Source organism: Monodelphis domestica, chromosome 1, assembly GCF_027887165.1.
Source record: "Monodelphis domestica isolate mMonDom1 chromosome 1, mMonDom1.pri, whole genome shotgun sequence".
NCBI lineage: Eukaryota > Metazoa > Chordata > Mammalia > Didelphimorphia > Didelphidae > Monodelphis > Monodelphis domestica.
Window position 1 is genome coordinate 273,804,681 of NC_077227.1, and position 15,366 is coordinate 273,820,046.

Genomic DNA, 15,366 nt, shown 5'->3' on the forward strand with positions numbered 1-15,366 from the left:
AGTCCTGAACTGGACATTTCTCGTTTTGGTAACACCCTTGTGAATTTGAAATGTCAGGAGCTGCTAGATCTCTCAGTGAAGGCTGACTGGAAGTCCCATGCAGATTGGGGTAGTTTTTCCTTAAAAGGATTTAAGTCTCCAGAGTACAAAAAGCTATGAGAAGCTGGGTCCTGAGGATGCTTGACCATTGGAATACCATGGGCAATATAGGAATGCTGCACTCATCTAAAATCAACATAATATCCTTATTGAAAATCCTTCTTCTATGGCTAAAGTAATTCTTTTTATTAGCAATCGGATCTTCTAGAAGTGTTTTTGTTTCATTCTAGTATTGAACCCAAGGTACTAGACTGGCTTAAGAACAGCAAACAGTACCTATCCAAATTCAACAACTAAAACTATTCACAGTAGAGAAATGCTACAGGCTCTTCTTCCTTCCTTCCTTTCTTTGTTTTTAAACCCTTAGTTTACATCTTAGAATCAATACTGTCTATTGGTTCCAAAGATCGAAAGAGGTAACAGGCAATGAGGATTAAATGACTTGCTCAGAGTCACAAGCCAGGAATTACCTAAGGCCAGATTTGAACCTAGGACCTCCAGTCACTAGGTCCAGCTCTCAATCCACTGAGCCATTTAGCTGCTCTAAGGATATTTCTAGTAATATCAGAGGAATATCAGGATATCCACTGTCACCACTATTCTCTATTATTTGGTATGATGCTAGATCTGCTAGGTATATCAAGGAGACAAACATAAAATTGAGGGAATAAGCATAAGAGGGAACTCTTAGAATTCTAGAGTTTCAAGTAAAAATTAATTGAAATAATGACCTGAGGAAAGTAGCAAATTATAAACATATAGTGGCAAATATCAATAACATTTCTATTTTTTACTGACAAAACTCAATAGGAGATAAAAATAACAGATAAAGTAAGTATAAAATATGAGTGAGTGTGCCAAGTTATAAGGGGGAAATTATAGAATTATGTAACTATAAAACACTCTTTAGATGAAGAAATAAGTGGAGAGTGATTAACTGATTGTGATTGGGCTAAAATAACATAATAAACTTATAAATTTAGCACTATACCATTCAAACAACCAGCAGGTTATTTTAGAGAACTGAACAAAATAACTTATTCTAGAAGAATGAAAAGTCAAGAATCTTAAGGAAAATAATGGAGGAAAAGTAGGAAGGAAAGGCACATAGGAGAACATCTCAAACTATACTGAAGAAATAACCCCAAAATATCCCTTACTTAGAAAAAGACTCACTATTTGGGAAAAACTGCTGGGAAAACCAGAAATAAGTTTGGCGGAAATTAGGTTTAGATAAACATCTTATACCATATTAGCACAATAAACTGAAACTATTGCATGGCCTAAATGTAAAAAGCTATCATAAATTAGAGGAGCAAGGAAGGAGATAACTTATAGAACTATGAATAAGAGAAGATAGTTCTTGACTTTATAAAGTATAGAAATGATCATAATAGAGAAAATTTTGAGTACAAAAAAATCAAAAAGGCTTTGTACATGCAAAAATGATAAGAGTTAGAATTAGAAGGAATATAGTTAACTGGTAAAAAAAATTATAGCAAATTTCTCTGAAAAAAAGGCTTGGTATCCTAAATATTTGAAATCAATGCGAACAAGAACCCTTTCCTGTTGATAGTGACCAAAGAATATAGTTTTCAAAAGAAAAAAAATGTTTCAGATTATCAATAAAACAAATGAATGTTAAACAATTCTTCAGATTCCAAATAACACTTATTATTTTGGTAACAATGATCCTAAAAAAAGAGAATGGTGATTATTGTAAATGCAATAGCTAGACAAGCTATAAATTATTTGAATCTTTCTGGAAAGCAATTTTGAATTATTCCTCAATAGTCACTAGATTGTGTATGCTCTCTAACCCAGTGATACTATTCTAAGTATATACTACAAAGAGAAAGCAGAGGAAAAAGACACGTGTATACGAAATCAAGGAATAGGGCTTTGTTGTAACAAAAAAACTTACAAAAATAAGTAGTGCCCTTCAATTTTGGAATGGTTGAATATAGCATGGTAATGTAATGAAATATTATTTGCAACTTGTGCAAATAGAAATTTGCTACACCTGAACTACATTTACCCAGCATCCTTTTAAGTTACATTCTCATTTTACATATGGAGGCTTGGAAGATAAATTTGGCTGAGACCCATGCTATGGGGTGGGGGTGGGGACTCTTTTTGGGTTTGTGTTTTTAGGAAAGCATGGCAGGTGTGGTTCTCTCTGGCTCTGGGTTCTGCTCACTTGGTTGAATTAACCCCTTTCTTACTCATGTTATTATTATTATTATTAAATCCTATATAATAAATACTTTGAGCATTTATTCATTTTTGGCAGACCACAAAGGGATACAGAATTTTAAAGTGAGTAAGAGAAACCTGGGTTTCTTCCCCTTCCTCCTCCCCTCTCCCCTCTCCTTTCTCCCATCTCCCTCTGGGAAAACCTTCAGAACTTTCCCAGGCTCATTGCCTATACCTGCCCACCAGGAGAACTGTGGGAAGGAGTGAGGGGAGCTAGGTCTCTCCCTTGCTGAGGCTGTTCCTGCTAACTCCTTCTGCTATTACTACTAATTGCTGTTGCTGCTACTGGTAAGCTTTTAAACTCCCTGTCCCCAACCTCAGAAATTATTCCTGGTTTTGGCCTACCAGGATATATTGATTCAGATAGAGGAAATGATTTTACAGATTCGGTCTTATCACAAATTTATTCATGTATGGGAATAACTCCTAAATTTCATACTCCATATCATCCCCAGAGCATCAGCCAAGTTGAAAGAATGAATAAAGAACTTAAAACTATGACTGGAAAATTGTACATGGACACTCATTTAAAATGACCTGATGTAGAGGCAGTGAAAGAAACCCTTCCTTACCAAATAAAAACTAAATGCTCCTAGGGGACTGAAAACCAAACCTAACAACAGGACAGAGTTTAAGGAACCCTCCTGCTGGAATCAACTTAAAAGGTACACCCCCCCCCCCAAAGCCTGAATTCAAGAAAACTCAGATTTAAGGAAAAGGAAAAAGGAAGGTCACAGGACCCCTTCCCCACCTATAATACTGAGCCTCCAGCAGTGACTGGAACTTCTGGGTCTGGAGGGAGAACCTTGTGGGCAAAGCTGTGCCAGGCTCAGAGCTGGTGGTGGGGAAGCAGTTGGAGAAGAGAAGTGCAGAACTGGCAGCCTAGTCCAACAACAGAGACACTCCATATTGCACACACCCCCTTCCGGAAGTTTTGGCCTCAGGGCACATCCAGCTCTGCAAGTTCAACTCAGCTGGACTTAATCTCATCAAGCCTTCAGAGGGCAGGGAAACTCAGGCTCCAACACCCCTCCCCCACAAACTGCTCTGAGAGATTTGCTGACTAAGCTCCAAAGGTGAAGGCTGACAGAAAAGTCCAAAACCACAGACCCAGCACATAATGAGAGAAGCAAGAGTACAGGCAGCTACAGGGAGAAAAGAAGGGGGCAAATATGAGCAAACAACAGAAAAAGAAAAAAGAAATTACAATCGACAGCTTCTATCCAGGTAATGAACAAAGAGCAAATGTAACAGAGGATGATACCAAACAAAAACACAGAAACTCCAGTGAATTGGACACAGGCTTTGGGAGAACTCAAAATACAATTCAAAACACAATTAAGAGAGGCCAAAGATAACTGGGGAAAGAACTTAAAAAGCAAGATAAATCATCTGGAAACAGAAAATAGTGCCTTGAAAGACAAAATTAATCAGCTTGAAAATGAGGCAAAGGAGATGAAAGATGGGGCAAAGAAAATGAAAGATGAGGCAAAGAAGATGAAAGATGACTTCCAAAGAAAATCATACCAGAAGGAGGATGAACAAAAACCCAGAGATGAAATCCAGTCCTTAAAAACCAGAATACAACAAATAGAAGCAAATGACTTCACGAGGCAGCAGGACACTAAAGAACAAAATTTTAAAAATATAAAAAAATTGAGGAAAATATGAAGCACCTCATTCACAAAACAGAAGATTTAGAAAATCGTTCCAGGAGAGACAACTTTAGAATCATTGGTCTACCAGAAGACCATGACAAAAGAAAAAGCCTGGACATCATCCTACAGGAAATTATTAAAGAAAACTGCCCTGATATCCTAGAACAAGAGGGAAAAGTGGAGATTGAAAGAATCCACAGATCACCCCCTGTACTTAATCCTCAACTGACAACACCCAGGAATGTTATAGCCAAATTCAAGAACTATCAGACCAAGGAAAAAATACTACAAGCTGCTAAGCGGAAGTAATTCAGATACCATGGAAATGCAGTGAGGATAACACAGGATCTGGCTGCATCTACACTGAAGGACCAAAAGGCATGGAAGATGATATTTCGGAAAGCAAGGGAACTAGGTCTACAACCAAGAATCAACTACCCAGCAAAAGTGACTATATTCTTACAGTGGAAAATATGGTCATTTAATAAAATAGAAGAATTCCAAGCATTTGTAAAGAAAATACCAGACCTGAACAGAAAATTTGATGCCCAAGCACAGAACTCAAGAGAATCATCAAAAGGTAATTTAAAAAGAGGGGAAAAAAGAAAAACAAAACAAAGCAAAACAAAAAAACACCTTTTTTAAGAGGCCCAATAATTTAAAATGATATGTATCCCTATGAGAAAAGAGGACATTGGTAACTCTTAAAAATTTTTTATTATCACCTAGGTAGCTAGAAGAATTATACTTAGAGGGAACCATGACAAACTGTATAGGATGAAATGCCAAGACATATATATACACACACACAACTAGAGTTTTAAAAAGAGGTTACTACTAAGAGAAATGGGAAAAGAAACAAAATGGGGTAAATTTATATTTCGTAAAAAAGCCCATGGCAAGAGGGGTGGAGAACATCAATACACTGTGTAAAGATTAAAATTTAGGGGAGACTGAGGCAGGTAGAAATTAGTTTCTCTCTACAAGAAGTATTATATTTTTAGAGGTTTATTAAAAGTTAAGGATTAAAGAAAAGACAGGATAAGAAACACGTGCCTAGGCCAGAGTGGCCTAGACAAGATAATCTCACATCATGGAAGAGACGCCTCTGCTCCAAAACGGAAGTCCAAAAAGAGAGCACAAAAGCCTTTGCAATCAGCTTAAATCCTTCCTAGATCTTAGCCCACCTCAGAATTGTGTGAGATTACAAAGCATTTTGGGGAAGTGGAGCAAGGGTTTGTGGGGATTGAAGTCCAGAGTTCTAGTCTATTTTTTATATTTCCCCATTTGATTGTTTGAAAAAAATTATTTTTTTTCCAAAGGATCATGAAAACATAATCAATTTAAAGATTACAATAATTTGAGGATAAGAGGGAAAAAAAAGAATAAAACCAATAATTGCTGAACGCATTGACAAAAAGCCAGTTAGGGGGCAGTCCCCTTTGGCATGAAAGTATAGATACAAATAAATGTTCAATCAACCACACCCAAAGTTCAATTTTGTGCAGGTGGCTGGTCTGGAGGCTTCTTCATGGTATCTTCTCCAACAGTTCAGTTCTGGATTCAGAGAGGTAGCATCTTCTTTACCTAAAATTCTTCTCAAAAGGAATTTAAACTTTGCAATTTAAATAATGATATTTTTACATTTCCCCTGTTAAGAGGGTGATTGAAAAGGATCACTTATGGATGCATGGCTGAGGTATGATGTATATGAATCAATTGGCAAGAGATATTAAAAAGATATCAGAAAAATCAAAAAGAAAAGAAAAATTTCTGGATGAAAATATAGACTATCAAAGTCTTATGTGTAAAATTCCAAGTAAAAAGAAAAATAAATCTATAACAGGTCCTTCTATAAGGGCCCAATCAAAATGATCTAAGCAATGATGCAGTTACCCAGTCAATAGCCAGGACTACAGAAAAGTACCACACTATGAAAGGCAGAAAAGGGGACCAGATTATATGAGCCAAGGTTTTGGGGATACTCGTCTGTGAGTATTTTCAGAGTGAGAGTGGACCCAAGGAAGGCCTACATCTTAACATAAGTCAAGTGTCGCAACCCCAAGTCTCACACTAGGTTCAAAACCTTTGTATTGGCCTAGAAATGCATCAATCCATCCTGGATTGGCTTTTCTTTGGCTCTGTGCAATGGCTCTTTTGTGTATATCTTGTCCTGGAATCAGACAGAATCATTAAGCAAAGTCCCATAATTTTTTAAAATAATTAGTGGCATCGTTTTTATAGTCACAAGCTTTTTAGGGCATGCATTAGCAAATGTATCTTAAACTTGTAGTACTGAAAAATCAAAAGGTTAAAGAAAATCTTAATACTGGTGACATGTGCTTCAAATATAAAAGGAGAAAAAAACTGAAAAAGTATATTGCACATGCAAGAAAAATGTAATAATAAGAGAGCTTTAAAAAATTCAAAAATATAGCTTATAATCATTGACACTCTGTGTCAGCTAAGAAAATATAAAACACAAGACTTTCTCACCAAAAATGAGATCCATTTCCTCTTAATATCTGGCCATGATCACTGTGAGTGAAGGCAAATGAATTGAACAGTAGTACAAATATGTAGATATCAGTATCCCCAAAATTCTCAATAGCCCAATTAATTATAATAGCAAACAAACACATTTTCATATTTCACATAAGTTGTTGTATGAAATTTTTAAAAACCTATGAATTGATGGATATTTGTCACAATTTTTACAAAATAGCAATCTTTCAACCTTGGTAATAAACATATTTTTAAACAAAGTAAAACTCATCTTGGGTTAGGAACAAAATCAAGAAATCTATATATCATTCTGGTGCAAGTAAAGTAGTGAGCTGAAGAATATAAATAAAGGGGTGTTCCTTTTTTGGAGGCTTTTTAGGGGAACAAATGCCCTGAGATTAACTTCCCTAACTTCCATTCACATATTTAGAAATGCGGGAAGGTTGGGGGTTATAATTGTATTTCACTTCAGCTACTAAAATGGGCCTTACCTCGTGGTAGGGGCAGGCAAAATAACCAGAGTTTGTTAAAAAATTACAAAAATCATATTTAAAAAACCCTTAAAATCATTTGAGATATTTAGCATATTACATTTTCCAAAGGTTGTTATACAATTATAACCAATCCTGAAGTCCATCTATCCTCGGCAAAATAGAAAAAAACTGTTTTTTTTTTCATATATGGGCTTATTCAATAATATTTGTTCAGCACAGTTATAGAGGAAAAACAACAGAATTTCAAAACTCAGTACATTCAAAATAAATTCAATCAACCTTCAGTGTAAGAGAATAATATTGAATCCAGTAATATATGAACTTAAAATCACAAAGTTATATCTTAAACAAAACAATAAGGAAAAAACACTATAGATACAGAGATTTTTATAACCATTGGAGTATGAAATTCCTTAAAATATAGCCTCTAGTCTCTTCAAAGTTCTTTGGGGTGTGTTTTTTTTTTCTTTTAATTAATTATCCATTTAAATGTCTATTGTCCGAAGTCAGAGTAGTAAGGGCTAGGCAATGGGGTTGAAGGGATCCGCCAAACGCCCCACAGCTGGGGAGTATCTGAGGCCAGATTTTAACCCAGGACGGCATGTCTGTAGGCCTGACTCTCAGTTCGCTGAGCCATCCATTTGCCTCCCCAAAGTTGAATCTTTGGGCTGAATCTTTCTTCTGGCACGCAGATGAAATCAATGAAATTACCAGAACAGTCAAAAGGTATCCTTTTAAATAGCCCATTACTATTAAGTTCCTGCTTGAAAAGGTCTGTTTCTTCTCTCTCCCCTGCTATGAACCCCCTGTGGTCAATACCCCCATCCACGTGGAGGCTTAGGCTAAGGGAAAATTACCCGTCCTCCTTTCCCTCTTGTCTCTCCCCTCCGCCCACGTGGCCAATACTGTTACCAGCTGGTCGCAATGAGTCCTGAGTGATCTGCTCCAAGGATCTGGGTGATGAGCCAGCTGGGGTCACGCTCATAGGTCAGGGGAGCAGAAACAGGCAGGCAGGGCCGGGAGATTGGGTACCAGGTGATTGAAATCTTGGTTGAATCAGGTCTGGATTGGGGGCTGAATGTCCGAAGGCAAAAGCGGCTGAGCCGGGTGGGGTCGGCAGCAAACTCAACAGGTCTGGATCGAGCAACAGCTTTGCGAGGGTAAAAAAAAAAAAAAACTTGGCCAGAGAAATGTGGCTCAAATTAAAAGCTGAACTAAAGATCAGAAAAGAAATCAGAAGATTGAGAGTTTTTTCTTCCATTAGGTCACCAAACTGGAAAGATTAAAATTTAGGGGAGACTGAGGCAGGTAGAAATTAGTTTCTCTCTATAAGGAGTATTATATTTTTAGAGGTTTATTAAAAGTTAAGGATTAAAGAAAAGACAGGATAAGAAACACGTGCCTAGGCCAGAGTGGCCTAGACAAGATAATCTCACATCATGGAAGAGACGCCTCTGCTCCAAAAACGGAAGTCCAAAAAGAGAGCACAAAAGCCTATACAATCAGCTTAAATCCTTACTTGATCTTAGCCCACCTCAGAATTGTGTGAGATTACAAAGCATTTTGGGGAAGTGGAGCAAGGGCTTGTGGGGATTGAAGTCCAGAGTTCTAGTCTATTTTTTTACAACTGGAAGGGTAATGTAACAGTTATAATTAGGGGGCCAAGTTGTGGCAGGTAGAAATTAGTTTCTCTCTGCAAGGAGTATTATATTTTTAGAGGCTTATTGAAGATTAAAATATAAAGAAAATCCTAGTAAGAAAGGCACGTGTCTAGGCCCAAAGAGCCTATTCACGACCGCTCACATCTTGCCTGCTAGGTGGAGAGCCACGTGTGCTCCGAAGCAGAAGTAGGAAAGAGACCCAGTAGCCTTTACAGCCAGGTTAAATAGAAATTCTTGACCTCGCCCAGGTGGAAATCTCAGTGAGATTAGAGGGCATTCTGGGAGCTAGCAAGGACTGCTGGGGATTGGAGTCCTGGATTCAAATCTCCATTTTTACAGTAAAGAAGTTGAAGATAGGAAATACTCAAGTCTTACATACATTGAAATTGATTCAGAGGGAAGAACAATCAAATACATTGGGGCAGAGAATTGATTTATGCCCTATAGGGAAGTAGTGGTAATCTCTCGGTGATCGAGAATGACAATTGTCTTTGTGCATTATCATCTATTGATGTACCCTCATGTGGCTTTGAAGTCCAAAGACTGAGGCCCAAAGTTTGTGGCACATGGGGCATGGGACTCCAGTTGTTATGGGAGGTGCGGCTGTGGCCTGGTGTCAGCGTTCACGCGCAGCACCAAAACATCAATGTTGCTCATCTTCAAAGGTGGTGACGGCATGGTTAATGTGGGTATGCCAGCTGCTTCTGTCAGAGGCAGTGAGTTCTAGTTGCTTTGGTGTAATGCCAGCCCACTTCAAGTTGGACTTTAGCTGATCATTGTATCTTTTCTTTGGTCGGCCTTGTTTCCTGAGTCCAGCTGACAGTTCACCATAGAATACCTGTCTTGGTATTTTCTGTGGGTCCATGCAGATGACGTGTCCAGACCATCATAGCTGGGTTTTGAGGACCATGACTTAGATGCTGGTGGAGTTGGCTCTGTTGAGGACTTCCTGATTGGTGATTTGGTCCTGCCATCGGATCCTCATGATTGACCGGAGAGAGCATTGGTGGAATTGCTCCAGCCTTTTCATGTGCTTCCGGTACAGTGTCCATGTCTCGTAACTGGACAGGAGCGAGGTAAGGACCACTGCATTGTACACTTTGAGCTTCATCGCAGTGCTTACACCACTGTGTTGGAGGACTTTGGAGTGCAGCCACCCGAGTGCCTGGCTGGCCTTTTGGATCCTGGCCTTAATCTCATGGTCTAGGGACCCTTCATTGGCGATGGTGCTGCCCAGGTACTTGAAAGTGTTGACATTAGAAAGCTGCGTGCCGTCAATTGTAATGCACGGCTGGTTAGTTGGCCTCCCTGGTACAGGTTGGAACAGCACCTCTGTTTTGCTGAGGCTGATAGTCAGGCCAAACAGTTTTGTTGTGGTAGAGAACCTGTCCACAATGGTTTGAAGATGATTTTCTTGGTGGGCCATGAGAGCACAGTCATCTGCGAAAAGAGCTTCCAGAATGAGTCTCTCTGTTGTCTTTGTTTTTGCAGTCAAGCGGCAAAGGTCGAATAGTGAGCCATCCAGTTGGTATTTGATGTAGACACCCAGGTCTAGATCCATCACAGAATGTCATGATACTTGGGTGAAGTATAGGTTGAATAGTACTGGAGCGAGGACACAGCCTTGTTTCACACCATTGGAGATGTTGAAGCGATCAGAAGTCTCTCCACCAGATAGGACTTCCCCTGTCATGTCAACATGAAAGAGCTGGATCAGTTTGACGAATTTTGCTGGGCAACCAAGCTTGCTAAGGATCACCCACAATGCATCCCTGTTCACTGTGTCAAATGCCTTTGTCAGGTCTAAGAAGACAATGTAGAGACTCAGGTTCTGCTCAAGGCGTTTTTCCTGCATTTCCCTCACCATGAAGACCATGTTGATGGTGCTGCAATCTGGTTGGAAGCCACATTGTGATTCAGGCAGGTTCTGCTCTGAAACAGATGACAGGTGTCTGTTGAGTATAACACGGGCGAGGATCCAGCAGTGGATCTCCAACAGTGGAGAGTAGTGAGATGCTTCTGTAGTTGTCACAGGCTGCTCATGAGCCTTTGTTCTTGTATAGGGCTACAATAGAGGCATCTCTGAGTTCTGGGGGCATGTCTTCCTCTTCCCATATGCTGGTCAGCACTATGTGGAATGCCTGGAGCGCCTTTCCATTTAAGGCCTTGTACACCTCGGTTGGGATCCCGTCTTTACTGGGTGCCTTGCCTGCACTCATTTGTTGAATGGCTTTTTGGACTTCCTCTATTGAAGGAGGGACATCAAGTTGTTCAATGGTGAGGTTTTGGGGGATCTGGTCAAGGGCACTTTGGTTGACTGAAGAGGGTTGGTTGGGAAGCTGACTGAAGTGTTCTTTCCACCTGTGGCTGATGCCTTTTTTTATCTTTTATGAGAGTGTCACCATCAGAGGATAGCAAGGGAGTGGTGGTGGGTTTTAATGGCCCATAGATAGTCTTGAGGGCACTGAAAAATTGTTTGTAGTTTTTCGTATCAGCAAAGCACTGGATTTCTTCTGCCTTTTTTTCCCACCATAGGTCTTGCATCTTCCTGATCTCACACTGCACCATGGCTTGGAGAGACTTGAATCTGTCCTTTTTAGGAGCACAGTTTGGTTTATTTTGCCACTCCGTAAAGGCTTTGTTCTTTTTGCTCGATAGGTCTTCAATAGCAGTGTTGTTCTCGTCGAACCAGTCCTGGTGGTTGTGTTTTTTGGGGCCTAGGACTGCCTTTGATGTTTCCTTCACTGTGTCTCTGAATTGGTTCCATTTCTCCGTTGAGCTTCCAGTGAATGGTCCCTTGGCAGACAGCTTGTCATCCAGGCAGGACTGGAATGTTTGCAAATAAGATGGATCTCTAAGACGACTCACGTTGTAAAATGCACGAACTGTCTGGGCGCGTTTTGGATGGCAAGGCGCAATGCGCGTTTGAAGAGTTGCTCTAACCAATTGGTGGTCTGTCCAGCATTCAGCTCCTCTCATGGCTCTGGTGATCTGTACATCCTGGATGTCTCACCTGCATACAATGATGTAGTCAATGAGATGCCACTGTTTTGATCACGGGTGCATCCACGTTGTTTTATATTTTTTCGCCATTCTGAACACAGTGTTCGTGATGGTGAGTTTGAACTCTGAGCATTTGCTGAGTAGCAGTAGGCCATTGTTGTTCATTTTGCCCACACCGTGTTTGCCGAGCACTCCTTTCCATCTTTCATGGTCCTGGCCAATGCGGGCTTTGAAGTCTCCCAATAGTATCAGATTGTCATTGGTGGGCACTGAGTACAGGACGGCACTCAGGTCAGAGTAGAACTGCTCGATGGTCTCCTCTGTGCTGGTCAGTGTTGGGGCATATGCGCTGATGATTGTGGCATACCGGTCTTTGCTGAGAGGTAAACGGATCTTCATGAGCCTCTGGTTGATGCCCACAGGCAAGTCTGGTAGCTATTTGAGCAAACTGGTCTTGATAGCCAGGCCAACACCATGGATTCTGTCTTCATTTGAGGCTCTACCTTTCCAGAAGTAGATGTATCCTGTGGTGGGTTTGCTGAGTGATCCCTCTTCTGGTAAGCCTGTTTCACTTAATGCTGTGATATCTATGTTATATCGCACCAGTTCTTTACTTATTAGAGCTGTTCTTCTCTCAGGTCTTGGGGTATTCTCTCTGTCAAGTAATGTTCTGATGTTCCATGCTCCTAGTAGGAGTTTCTTTGTGTTTTGTTTTCTTTGGTTTTGACCGCTTAAAGGGATGACCCGCCAGCCACGGTGTGCTGACCGGGTGTTTGTAGGGCAGGCAATGTTTGGGACACCTTTTCTAGTCCCCTCCCTTGATTAGAGTGAGCAGTGCTGTCCTAGAGAGGGCTTCTCAGTCACCCAGGATGCTGCCAAACGTCCCTTCTTCTCTGCCTTTTGGCTAAGATCAAGTGTAGTATCTGTTCTTATCAGTTTAATATCTGATACATCCTCTATCTGAGGATAATATATTAAATGGATTTTTGGAACAGGGAGTCAGAATAGGAGCTTGCTCCGTCCACTCCACGCATCGACCTGGTATTGCAGTACTTCCAGGAACAGTGCACCTCCCTCCTGGGGAAATTTTTTTGGGGGTGTATGGGGTGTTGAGGGAGGGGTAGTATCTCTGGTATGGTATAGGGAAGTAGAAGGATAACAAATGGACTGGTGTGGAGGGAAGCAATACAAGGGAGGGAGAGGGTAAGGGGGGTAGTTTAAAATGGCCTGAAATTCTACCTCTGGCCCTATTTTATCTCAGAAGCAGACCTAGATTTACACATCTTACCATTTGATATGCTATTTGGACATCCACCTATTCAGGCACAACCCATTTACCCCTGCCTGTGTGTCATTGTTAGAAGAACCATTGCCACATATATCAAACAATTACAAACAAAATTGCAAGAACTCCATGATCAGGCAGCAATAGACTTCTCTCTTCATAATTTAAACCCAGGTGATAGTGTACACAAAGAATTTCAAACTGGGTACTGGGTCGACTGAACCTGCTGGTGACGGAACGTTGCAAGTCCTATTGACTATACCAACAGCCATTAAAATTGGAGAGAGGGACTCATGGATTCATTGTAGCCATGTAAAACAAGCACCTTCTATTGATAATGAATAATTGCCTGTACTGATTTTATTTGACTATTGATTGTGATAAGACATCCCTATTACTGGATCTGTATTATTTTGTTGCACTCTATTTGATCCTTCTACTTAAACAAATTGCCCTTATAGGTCAATACATATATTACCTCAAAAAAAAATCTATATCAGTGACCTATATTGACCTGATGTGCCTTTTGTAACATTTTGTGCCTTCTGTAATTTTTTTTTTAATTTTCTTGAATGTATTATTGTTGCTATACTTCCATTGCTTCATCTACCTCATTTGCACTCACACTGAGGATCATAACAAGTTAAAGAGGAAACGAATCTCATTTTTCATTAAGTAGCCTCTATGTTTTACCTCAGAGATTATGAAAAATATGCATTTTTGATATTTTTATTATTATTTTTCTTCCTGCATGTGCAATACAGTATTTGAGTTTTTCTCTCATTTTTTATATTTAAAACACATAGCCAATATTGAAAACATTTTTTAAACTGTTTTACTTTTTGCAATAGAATAAGCTAAGATGTCTATTTGCTTAGCGTAGAGATGCATACCCAAAAAGCTTTGGACTATTACAACCTGCCACTAACTTATATCATGAGAATTTTGCTCAATGAATATGTCTGAAGAAAAAATGGACCACAAAGGAGCACAGAAGTTGCCCTGAAAAGTGCCACACAAGCACAAAAGGGAAAAAAGCAAACCAGTCCTACAGGGATTGATGGCATTCTGTGCAAAGAGCTCAAGAACTTGATCATGTGTGAAACTCGAGGTTGTGACTGTTTAACATGTGTTAAATGCAAGACTTCCTTGTACCACACTCTATATTATAAAAATTAAATTAGTTTCTCTACTAAAAGTATTCTATTCTTTATTCTATTTTTATGAGGTTTATTAACGATTATTAGAAATCAAGGATACAAAATAATAAGCCACATGCCTAGGGCACGATTAGCCCATTCATAGCCTACTTACCACATGTTGCAATCTGAGTAGAGGAAGAGATCCCTTTAAATACTAAATTGTGTTCTCTCACTCAGGTGAGGACTCAGGTGAGGTTATAGGGAATTCTGGGAAGTACCAAGGACATCTGGGGATTGAAGTTCAGGGTTCAAATCTGTATTTTATACTATCAAGTACATAACATCAATTGTTCTGACTCTATTATCCGTAACAGGGAAGAAAAAGGTCAAAACCAGGGAATGCTATTTCTCATTTATTTCTAGATATAGTTTCTTTTCCTATTTTCTCTCATGATGTGACAACTTATTGTAGTCCAGACTGCTAAATTAAGCTAGTGATAGATCTGGCAGGCTTATGGAACATGGATCTCTACAAGAATTTATTGTAATTTGTGAACTTTTTTATTTCTTTTTTTCCCCTAGAACTTTTCACATTTTTTATATTCTATATTTCACTCCAAGGTCATTTTTTAAAATTTCTTTGAATTCTTTGATTTTTTAAATTGATTCTTATGCCTTATGACTCCACCATGTATCCCAGTGTAATTCCTATATGCATCCCTGTATCCTCCTCGGGGCGGGGGGTGGAGGGGAATGTTTTATTATCCTTCTCAGGGGGGACTGTGTTATTATTGTGAGTTTTGACTTGAATTTGAGCCTAATTTGGAACAAGAGATTACCTCCTAGAATCCAGAAGGTGAACTTTTTGAAGAATGCACCACAAAGATGCCTGCAGAGACCACATGCTGCACTAAAAGATCCAGGGTGAATGTTGAGATATGTTGAATTTGAACTATGGGGGGACTGAATGCATTTATTTTGGAATGTACACACTTATGCCAATGGGGACTGCCCTCTAATTGCCTTTTTGTCAATGTGCCTAACATTGGTTTTGTTTTTTTATTTCCCTATATTCCCAAATTATTATAATTTCTCTTTAAAAACTGCAATATTGTACATACCTTTAGTTTAAAAATCTTTAAAGTTTTAAGTTAATTATGTTTGAAATGATCCATTGGGGAGATTGGTCTCCCAAAGGATCACAGGGAGATTATACAAATAGAAATTTGCTGCACCTGAACTATATTTACCCAACATCCTTTT

General features: G+C 39.4%; 1 protein-coding gene and 1 non-coding gene across 3 annotated transcripts in view; one reads left to right on the plus strand and one right to left on the minus strand.

Moving 5' to 3' along the window:
- PPP2R5E (protein phosphatase 2 regulatory subunit B'epsilon) overlaps positions 1–15,366 on the minus strand; it is a 267,308-nt gene that overhangs the window by 191,132 nt on the left and 60,810 nt on the right. The window lies entirely within an intron of this gene.
- On the plus strand, positions 12,561–12,751 carry LOC130456701 (U2 spliceosomal RNA). Its single transcript, XR_008915749.1, has one exon. It is a non-coding gene; the product is annotated as a U2 spliceosomal RNA (small nuclear RNA).